This window comes from Propithecus coquereli, unplaced genomic scaffold, assembly GCF_000956105.1.
Source record: "Propithecus coquereli isolate 6110/MARCELLA unplaced genomic scaffold, Pcoq_1.0 Scaffold120, whole genome shotgun sequence".
NCBI lineage: Eukaryota > Metazoa > Chordata > Mammalia > Primates > Indriidae > Propithecus > Propithecus coquereli.
Window position 1 is genome coordinate 6502722 of NW_012136081.1, and position 10764 is coordinate 6513485.

General features: G+C 51.4%; 1 protein-coding gene across 5 annotated transcripts in view; it reads left to right on the forward strand.

Moving 5' to 3' along the window:
- Nucleotides 1-3588: 3588 nt before the first annotated feature.
- The window catches only part of PC (pyruvate carboxylase), a 102046-nt gene continuing 94870 nt past the window's right edge, over nt 3589-10764 (forward strand). The window contains exons 1-2 of one of the 5 annotated variants that reach the window (XM_012665619.1): nt 3589-3638; nt 8846-8884. The gene's annotated coding sequence lies outside the window, so the exon portion shown is untranslated. Of the gene's footprint in view, nt 3639-4007; nt 4147-8845; nt 8885-9228; nt 9246-10764 lie in introns of those variants that run through there. The other 4 variants (XM_012665617.1, XM_012665618.1, XM_012665620.1 and 1 more) reach the window with 4 other exon arrangements.

Below are 10764 nucleotides of genomic sequence, written 5' to 3' on the forward strand. Positions count from 1 at the left end.
CCCCCCCACCCTTTATTAAAAATAGAAATCAGCTGGGCCTCAGGGTGTGGACTGTAGTCCCAGCTACTCGGGAGGCTGAGGCAGGAGGATGGCTTGAGCCCAGGAGTTTGAGGTTGCAGTCAGCTACGATGACGACACCACTGCACTCTACCTGGGGTGACAGAGTGAGAAACTCTGTCTTAAAAAAAACAAAAAACAAAAAAGATAAGAAAATCTGTTAACAGAGATAAGCCACTGGACATTTACCCAGACTCAAGTGATTTGTTAAGTAAATTGAGGACCTGCAGGTGTGGTTTAAGTCTTGCCTTGCATAGCCTGGGGCTTGTTAATGTGTTACAAAGGACATCTCTAAGAAGCCAGGGGGGCAGGGGGAGGTGTGTCTGACCTCCCTTCAGCTCAGCTTTAGGGTATTTCTGGAGTCCCCTTGGCCAAGAGGGGGTCTACTCAGTCAGTTGGGGGGCTTAAGATTTTATTTCAGTTCACAAGTTTGAGGAGGGAATGAGAGACAGAAGGTAAATAAGCCCAAGAACTTTCTAGAAACCGATGGGTACTAAGAAGCAATAAGACAGACCTGCACTCCCAGCCTTACAGGAGCCCCTGAGCTGCTCTGCAAAGGTCCCCTGGACATGACTTTCCTCCTCCCAGCGTCCTGCTGCCTGCGCTCTGTGCTCCAGAGCTAACTCTCAGCCAGCCCTCCATGAGCTGGTCTCAGCCCATCTGTTTAGCTTCACTTTCTGCTGTATCCTCTTAGGACTCAGCTAAGTTTCCCAGGCTTCTCAGACATTAAGAATCAGTTGGGGGCTTGTTAAAAAAAAAATCAATAAAAAGATTCCTGGGCCCCACCCCAGATTTACTGACTCATAATCCACAGGGGTGGGGTGGGGGGACCAGGAATATGTTTGCTATTGTTTTTAAAGAGCACCAGAAGATCTTTGTCACCCAGAAAGTCTAGACAATGCTTCTCTAGGCTTCTCAGTGGGTCTCAACACTACTACTACTAACAGTAGAGCTGTTAGGAGAGTTATGAACTGTAACAATGGGATGCAGGGGGTCTCATTCCTCAGAGGAGGATTTAAGTGGCCTGGGAGACTCAGGAATTCTGATGGTAATTCTAAGACACGAGTTGATGGTTAATATGCGTAAGAGCCATGGGGTGGAGCTAAGGAGTCTGTTTCCCACTAGCACATGGGCCCGAGAAGATTCTGTCAGTAGTGGTACAGAAGGCCACACTGAGAAATAATTTTCTAGCCACGTTAGACTCCTCACCCAGGCTGTCGTCCAGGCAGTTTTCTCTGCCTGGAATGGAATACCCTTCCCAACTTTGTCCTCCTGGAAAACTCATCCTGGAGGAAGGAGACACTGGATGGAGAAGTGTCTTGTTTTCTAATCAATTAATAACTTGAACTAGATAATTTATATCCAGTTCAAATCCCATTCTTCTTTTGCTTGCAGTGGTCCATTTTCTGGTTCTACTCAGTTTCTCTGTTGAGACCACCTGGTAGTGTTGATGTGGGAGTCACCTGAACCTGAGTGGAGCCTCCTGCCCTCATTTCAGACCCAGGAGGTCATAGGAACCAAGCAGGACTGAGCCAGCACGTCACAGCCTCTGTCACATGGCCAGCCCTAGAGCAAGGCCTTGCCTTTTCTGAAGGACACAGGAACAACATCCATTTTTTTTTTTTGAGACAGGGTCTCACTCTGTCGCTTGGGCTCCTGGGTTCAAGCCATCCTCCTGCCTCAGCCTCCTGAGTAGCTGGGACTACAGGTGCGTTCCACCACGCCTAGCTAATTTTTTTCTTTTCTTTTTTTGTAGACAGGAGGTTTCGTTATGTTGCTTAGGCTGTTCTTGAACTCTTGGCCTCAAGTGATCCTCTCACCTTAGCCATCTCAAAGTGTTAGGATTACAGGCGTGAATCACTGTGCCCCTGTGGGATCCAGAACTTACATGTACACCAAAGGGGAGATAAGATACAGGAAGTAATGAAGTCACAGCGCCAGCATGCACTAAAAGAGTAATAGGGACAAGAAGTAACTTACTCAGTGTCCATTAAGTCCAACCCATTTTATGAAGAAATCCAGCCCAGAGGGAGGAGGGGACCTGTCTAAGGTCACTTGGCTTTCACTGTTGTTTGTTTGTTTGTTTTTAAGAGACAGGATCTTGCTCTGTTGCCCAGGCTGGAGTTCAGTGGCACAAACATAGCTCACTGCATACTCGAACTCCTGGGTTCAAGGGATCCTCCTGCCTCAGCCACCCTAGTAGCTGGGGACTACAAGGCGCTCACCACTATGCTCAGCTTTAACTCTTCCCTGCATAAAGTTTTTACATAGAGTATTTGGAGTTGGACATCCAATAGAATGTGAGCTCTCTGATGTGATTGCAGCGTCTGTGTCTTGTTCACTACTGTGTCTCCTGCACAGCACCACACATGTACTAAGTGCTCAGGAGGTGTTTGTTGAGCTAATGAATGTGTGAATCTGGAGAACTGGGATTTTAATCCTTGTTCTGCTACTAAAAAAACTGTGTTGGACCTGATCCAGGGTTGAGGTTCTTCAGTATAGGTGGAAGGAAGCGAAGACAAGTAAGTTGGAATGATAAACTGTTTCTTCAAGAGTCTGAGAAGGGAATCATAGTATCTCTCCATTATTCAATAAGCAATTCTCTAGTTAACAAGATGTTCTCATGGTCTCTGATCCTCCTAACCGTCTGGAAGCAGGTTACTTTTTCTCCATGCTCTGATTACTATCCAATGTACCATATATTTTATTTGTTTATTGTCTGCTTTCACCGGAAGGCAGGGATTTTCATTCGTTTGGTCACTCCCTTATACACTAGTTGGCACAGAGCCTATTTAATGAAGCTTTCCTTTCGTATCTCAACCAAGCCTTTTAAGCCCTCTAGGTCCCGAGCGGCTCCGCTTTGAGACTCAGAGAGGTGACGTTGCCAGTCCAAGGTCACACAGAGATGGGCTCCTGACCACTATCACCACCCACGCAGCTGCTAAAGGACACGGTCATGTAAACCCGTGCGCCACAAGCTTCTTCTCCTTCCTGCTGCCCTTCACTAACGCTCTTCCTCCAACCTCGTCTGCACTCGGTAGCGTGTATATGCCTCTGCCCGGGACGCCTGAGTCCCCATGCCATTTGTTATGCTTGCGGCTTTGGGAGACACGTGTTACCGGGTGAATGAATCGAACGTCCCCACCCCCACCGACAGCCAATCACTGCACGTCGGAGACCGGCCACTTCCGCCTATTGCGGGGCCGCGGCGGGGTCCGGTGGCCCACGTGAGGCTCCGGAGACAAGAGAGTGGGCGGTGACGCGCCGGGGGCGGGCTCTCCCAGCTTCGCCACCAATCAAAGAGCCCGCCGAGAACGAGAGGGGCGGGGCTGACGTGGGGCGCCAAGGCTTAAACGTGACGGACAGGCGGGCGCTGGGAGGAGTCCTGAGCGAGGAAGCGGGGAGTGACGGGGGACACTGCCCAATAACGGGAGGGGTTGGGCTTCCTGGACCAATAGGAAGTCCGCGAGGCGGGGCCGGGACTGCAGCAAGTTTGGTTGCGCGGAGACCGCAGCTGTTCTCTGTCAGTGGAGGCAGCGGTGGTAGAGCCCGGTGCGACGACTTGCGGTGGCGGCGAGGAGGTGAGTGTCCGCGGCGCTCCGCATCTTTTTCTTCCCGTGGCGGGTCGGAGCGGGTGAGCGTGCGCCGGCGCCGCCGTGAGGGACGCTTATGTAAGGGTCGCGCGCGCAAAGGCGGTGCGGGCTGTGCGAGTGACGGCTCCAGGAGACAGCGGCGGGCGGTTCGCGACGCGACGCGACGCGCGCCGCCCCTCCCCCTCCCGCGGGGGGCGGCCGGTGCGGACCCGCCCCCGGGTCCCTCTCCCGCCCCCGGCCCGGCGCACGCAGCCCCCGGGCAGCCGCACCGCGAGCATCCCTCCCGCGCGGGAGCCGCCCGCCGCGTCCCACCCTGCGGGCGGCGGCCTTATTCCTGCTCTCGGGCCCATTTTGCAGATGGAGAAACTGACGCTCGGAGCCCTAAAATGCCTCGCGCGAGGTCCCTCAGGGTTCGAACCCAAGTCTGTCAGAATCGGGAGCCCAAGTTGTCCCCTTCATACTGGATGAGGCTCAGCTCTGAAGAAAGCCGTGGCGTGTAAGGCGAGGGTTTTCCTTGTTCCTGGTGCCTGCACTTCGTCCCTGTAGGATCCTCCTAGCCACCCTGTGGGGCATTCTCGGTTCCACTTTTTTCTGATGACGAAGCTTGAGGCGCCCAGACGCAGCGATTCGCCCAAGGCCGCTCAGTTAGGTGGGGCTGGGCTCAGCCCGTTATTTCTAGATTTTAGTAGTTTATAACGTGCATTCGGGAAGTGCCCTCCTGGGCACAGAGTCGGAGCCCTGGCTTTGAGGACCTGCCATGTAGGTTCCTCCCACCGTGACTTGCTCCGTGTACTTTCACCTCTGAAGCGCTCTTTCCTCATCTCACAAATGGTGGAGTTAGGCCAAGTCCCTAGGTCCCGGCAGCTTTGAAATTCTTAAAAATCTGAGTATGTCTTCATTTTGTAAGAGAGATACGCCAGGGCTCATTATCCCCCTTCTCCAGCTGAGAACACTGAGGCTCAGAGAAGTACAACACTTGCTAGACACACCTGAGTCTTTGCCATGTGCCTTCCCTGTGCGTCCTTACCCACTGCCGCCAGCAGCCCTGGCAGGCCTCCCTCATGTCACCCTTTCCCTGTATGTGATGCAGTTACTCGTGCTGGGGGTGGATGTGCTCAGCATTTCTCTTCACTTGTAGCTACAGCTGTCTGTGTGCGTGCTCTTTGTTAACTCTTGAACTCCTAAGCACATTCTTTGCACACCTACCATGTGCAGAGCCCTAGACTGGGTGCTGAGAGAAGGCGTGGGTGATGAGGTTAATCCTTGCTGTAGAACTGCTGACAAACTGGGGAAGAGAAAAATAAACAAAACCTAAGCAGCAAGTCAGCGTGCGGCAGATGTTTGTAGAGCGCCTGCGTGGGCATTGGCCCTGAGGAGGACATGGAAGAGGAAATTCAGTAGAGGCCGGAAAATCAGGGCAAAGCACGCGCTCAGGCAAGGGAGAGGAGAAATGGACTGGCCTCAAGGCTGGAAGGGGATGGATCTGGGAAGCCTTCCCAGAGGAGGTGAGTTGTGAACGTCTTCTTGATGCCACTGGCAGTGGAGAAGCAGTGATTGGATTTGAGCTGCGAAGAGTTTATTATGGAGAAATTTTATTGTGAAGTAGAATCTGCAGGAGGAAGGCTGAGGATGGTGGAAAGATGAACGTGGGGAAATTGGGGGAAATAGTAAGTACTTCATGACTGAGTGTGAGGAACTTGGTTGCTGGGAAGAGGCCTCTGCAGGATATGTAACCAGGTGAGGGCACTAGTATTTGCCCAGGTGCAGGTAAGTCAGTGACTGGAAGCCAAAGTGAGGAAGTAAGTTTGGATCCAAAGGCAGCTGGGGGCTTCGCTGGGCTCTGAGGCCCAGCAGCAGGCCTGAGCTACAGGTTGTATCCCATCCTTTGTTTCCTAATGGCTACCCCATCCTGCGAAGCCCTGCCCTCTGTATAGTTGCTCAATATCTGTTTTTTGAATTAATTTAGGCTGCCATCCAAACTTTCCCCAGTGTACCCACCTACCCTTCTGCGCCTAACAACTCCTCTCTCTCTGCTGAAGCCTTGGGCACCCTGGCTGCCCCTCCCTGTGGCAGTTCTCACCTCCAAGATCTTCCCCAGGAAGGTGGGGTCCCTCCTGCCTTTGATGTACCGTACAGGTGGCTTGCCCTTTTTTTGTGCTGCCCCTTGCTTTCTCCCTGTCTCACTTCCAGTACCCCAGGAACTGTGCTAGGGTGCCTGTCCTCCCGACACCGCTCTGGGGCCAGTTGCAGGGCTGGACCCCAGACCCATGTCTCATTCTTAGTTCCCTCTTCCCTGTGTCCTCTTAGTCCTTAACACAGTGCCAGGAACAAGTAGGTGCTTAATAAATGTTTTGGGTGAGTTGTAGTAGAAAAAGGCTCAAATTGGAAGCCAGTGAGGAGAGAAGGGTGAAATTGGGGAATCTGGAAAGGAGTTGCATTTGGGGGCGGCTGGGATGTCCAGCACTGTGGCCAGTGTGTCAGTAAACCTGGGAGCCTGTCCACGTCTCTCTCTAGCACTGTTCTGTGTGAGCTGGGTGCCTCAGGTCACCATTTTCGTTGAGGATCAGTGTGGGCCTTCTCTTTGGCTGCCTCCCGGTAGCACCCTCTTTTGAACGGGTCCCTGTGCCCTGTGTCTCGGAAATGCCCTCTTTGGTGGAAGGTCTCTCATCCAGAGACATCACTTGCAGAAGTGGGGGTGCATTTCGCCAGTTCACTCTGAAACCTCACCTGGGCCTGCCTGACCATCCTTTCATCTCTTTCTCTTAGCTGCCTCCTAGTCTCAGCTGTGGACACTTTGCCTAAGGAGTAGAGCCTGATAGTGGAGGATGGGAGATGACAAAAAGAAGAAACCGTTTCCTTTCACTTACTGAATGAGAAGCTTGCCTCATCTTGGCATTCAAGACTTTCTTTTTTTTTTTTTTTTTTTTTTATGGTTTATTTTATTTTATGTTATTTTTTTTTTTTTTGAGACAGAGTCTCACTGTGTTGCCCGGGCTAGAGTGCCATGGCGTCATCCTAGCTCACAGCAACCTCAAACTCCTGGGCTCAAGCGATCCTCCTGCCTCAGCCTCCCGAGTAGCTGGGACTACATTCTATGTATTTTTAGTTGTCCAATTAATTTCTTTCTAATTTTAGTAGAGACGGGGTCTCGCTCTTGCTCAGGCTGGTTTTGAACTACTGAGCTCAAACAATCCGCCCACCTCGGCCTCCCAGAGAGCTAGGATTACAGGCGTGAGCCACCGCGCCCAGCCACATTCAAGACTTTCTAACATGATCCTACCTGTTGGGCTTTTTCTTCCATTTGATCCCACAGGTATCCTCTTCTGCCTCAGTCCTCATATGGGACTATCACTGTTCCCTCAAACTCACTTCTTAGTGTCTCTCTCTGCTCTTGTTCTTGGTGACCTTGTTATCTGCAGGGCCTTTCCTCTTACCTTGTCCTGTCAAAATTAAATTATTCTTTAAGACTGAGGGCATTACTTCATGAAGGCTTGCCAAATCTATTCATGTTGACTGGGCTTTGTCTTTTGATGATGATGATGATAAATAATGATTTACTGTTAATAAAACGTAACCTTCATGGGCTCTCACTATGTGGTGGCAGGGACTTGCTTAGCCTCTTACGTACATGTATTATCTCGTTTGATTATCACACCAGCCTGTCACAAAGGTGCTATTAGATTGTCTTTTACAGATGTGGCATGCACGTAGATGAGACACAGGTGAAATAACTGGCCCAGAGGCACACGGCTAGGAAATGGCCCGGCTCTCAGGCTGACCGCTTCAGTGCCTCTCATCCTCTCATCTCTCAATCTCTCATGTGTCTTTTTGTTTGTTTGTTTGTTTTTGGAGACAGAGTCTCACTCCGTTGCCCGGGCTGGAGTGCCATGATGTCAGCCTAGCTCACAGCAACCTCAAAGTCCTGGGCTCACGCGATCCTCCTGCCTCAGCCTCCTTAGTAGCTGGGACTACAGACATGTGCCACCGTGCCCGGCTAATTTTTTCTATTTTTAGTAGAGACAGAGTCTGGCTCTTGTTCAGGCTGGTCTCGAACTCCTGACCCCAAGCAATCCTCTCACCTGGGCCTCCCAGAATGCTGGGATTACAGATGTGAGCCACCTGGCCCAGCCTCATCTCTTATGTGTTGTCCCATTTTTCTGTTCTCTTAGCTAGACCCCAGCAACTTGCTTTTTGGCACTTTGTGGGCAGAACCTGAGTGTTCTGACATAGTTCCTTACGTAACACATGTGCTCAATAAATATTTTATTGAACTGAGTGCCCTACACATTCAGTTGCAGCTTTGACGTTATCTACCAAGGCAACTAGTTTTCTCTGAACATAGATTTGATCCCTTTGATGGCTTGCTGGCCTGTGTTTCTGTTTTGCTGTTTATTGACCAGTGGCTAGAGCTGTGTCACATGTGTGGCCTTTTGAAAATAAGCAGTCCGTAAACTCTGAAAAGTGATCACACGCTGCCAACTGTGGGCTCCCGTGGGCCTAAACACGAGGTGTGCTCTTACATGTGGTCTGGAGGGCTCTCTTCACAAAAGGGTCTGAGGAAATAGGAGACACATCTCAGGTCACAGAAGACAGTTGTTCATTAGTGTGAAATTTTTTAGTGAGATAGGAACCAGACTGGAGGAATCCAGAGGAGGGTAACTCCTGAAGGATTAGAGACAACTCTGCCCAGACAGTGGGCCTGAGGCTGGATGGAGTGGTTAGGAAGAGAAAGCACTTCAGGTAAAACAAGAACAGTTTCTAGAACTTCTTATTCTTGTATAGCGGGTGCCAGAAAAGGGTTTTGCTTAAATGCTTTCCACTAACATGCCCACTAAGATCTGAGTGTGTCCTCCGTGCCAGGCAGGGTGCCAGTGCTTTGTGTGTGTTACCGCACTGGGCACTCCCTAGAACCCGAAGCGATGAGTGTTGTTATCATTCCCATTTTATAGATGAGGACGCAGGCTTTGAGTGGTTGTGGGAGCAAGTGGCAGAGCAGCAAGGAGTGGAGCCTGGGCAGCTGGACAACAGCTGGCACTCTCAGCCCCCGTGCTGTCCTGGTGGCCCCTAGAGAACCTGAGATGGAAGCAGAGAAACGGTTGTCTGAGTTCTAAATCTATCTTCTTGCCACTCCTAGGTTCTCTGGGGAGTGCATAGAAAAATGAGGATAACACTTTTTTTTTCTTCTTTTACTTTAGATAGCATCTGCCTTCTGGAGAGCTGACAAAACACTAAGGGTAAGTCCTGTGCCTGAATCTAGGCCAGTGGGATGCGTGGGGGTCTTCGCCACAGCGACTGCAGGTGCTAGCAGTTTGCCATGTCAGCTCTCAGGCTCAATCAATAAAAAAGGCCAGCTCCGTCCTGTGTGTCCCTGGTCTTTCTTGGTTTTTGATGGGAAATTGACATCTGGTTCCCTGTTGGCCCCGTTTGGCAGCGGGCCAGCCTCAACAGGAGGCCCTACTTCTGGAAGGGTGTGGCTCAGGAAGCTGGCCAGGGAGGGTGGTGAAGCTCTTCTGGACCTACGGGAAGAATGAATTCCTGGGGCCTGGCAGCCTCTGAGAAGACCCCTTGCATCATCGTGGAGAGCAGGCAGCTGAGGTACGAGACATGGCCCTGTTAGCTGGTTGTCAAAACACTTGACACGTGTTTCCAGAGGATGATGCTCAGGCTTTGCCAGTCACAGTGACAAGGGGGTGAAGGTGGAATTGTCCCTTCTTCCCCCTACATATTGCTCAGGCAGCACTGCCCTGTGTAACCTACGGCTTTCAGAGTTTGCCCTGACAGGGACCTCCCTGATTGCAGGTACCTGGGGGATCCAGTGGCATCTCCTCAGCCTAAATTCCAAAGCCCTCTGGGCTGGACTCCCCCTGATAGTCCAGCCCTAGCTCTCGCTGCCCAGCTGCAAGCATAACTACTGATCATGCCCTGCCCTCCAGGCCAGCTGCTCTCCCCGTTGCACAGCTAGCCGCCTTGGGGACTTCGTGGCTTGGAGACAACTTTCCCCAGAGCTCACGTTCAGCGCTGAGTGGGATTCCTTGCTACAGGGATTTCTCTTGGCTTTCCACCCATTGTGTAGGGATTTTTATCAGGTGACCCTTCATGACTCAGGAAATTTCCTGAGATTTCGTGATTTCCTTCATGAGATTTTTCCACAGTGCTCTCTTGCCCTAGGTCTTGGGTCATCAGTGGCAGTTTTCCACCCCACGATTGAAACCGTCAGCACAGAGAAGCTGACGAGTGAGGGCAGATGGGTGGGGCGGAAGTGGCTCTGTCCTGGGGATGGACTCCACCTTCCGCAGTCTCCAGCACCCTGTCCTCTCTCTGCTTGCTCTTACTCTTGGTGGATAGACTTGGATGTTACTTCATTTACTTGTATCCCTACAGGGAGAGGTGGGGGCGGGGTGGGTGAAGTTCCCCGCAAACCACCTATCTCATGGAGCTCAGGGAAGGGTGGTTAGCAGAATCCAAGCTGCTGATCCCATGTTTTGTTTTGTTTTGTTTTAAAGTTTATCATCTTTTATTGATATTTTCCCCAAAACGCATCAGTAGAAAGGGAAAACTAGTCACTAAGAAGGGCCTCCTTCTCCCAGGTCATCTAATTTCTCAAAGCTTGCCTGGCTTCTCCGTTCCCAAGGCCCTGCTGACTCCCCAGGGCTTTGCTTAGTGATCCCATCTAAGGCTCTGTGATCTAAGCTTGTCCCCTCCCCTCCTCTTTAGCTTTGTCCTTGTGATGCTAGGGGGAGGTGGATGTGGCCTTTCGTTGTCCTTGTTAAGTATTATGCTAGAAGGTATAACCCCAGGTCCCCCCAGCAGACCTCAGGTTACCTGCTTTCCCGTTGCCTCCTTGTCCTGATTCGCCTGCAGGCCAGAGAAGTGGGTGGGGGCCTGGGATACTGGACTGTTAGAGGCACCAGCCGTAGGGAATGGGCCAGACCCCTTATGTGACTGCTCCTCTCCTGACACATCCCACATGACATCAGTGGCCGAGGCTGTGGGAAAATTCCACAGTCTGGCTGTGCTGAGTCATGCTTAGTCTCTGAGGATGCGTGTGTCACCTTTCTCATTTCTGTCGCCGGTCAGCTGCAGTTACTATGGAATGTTATTGTGCTGCTCGTTT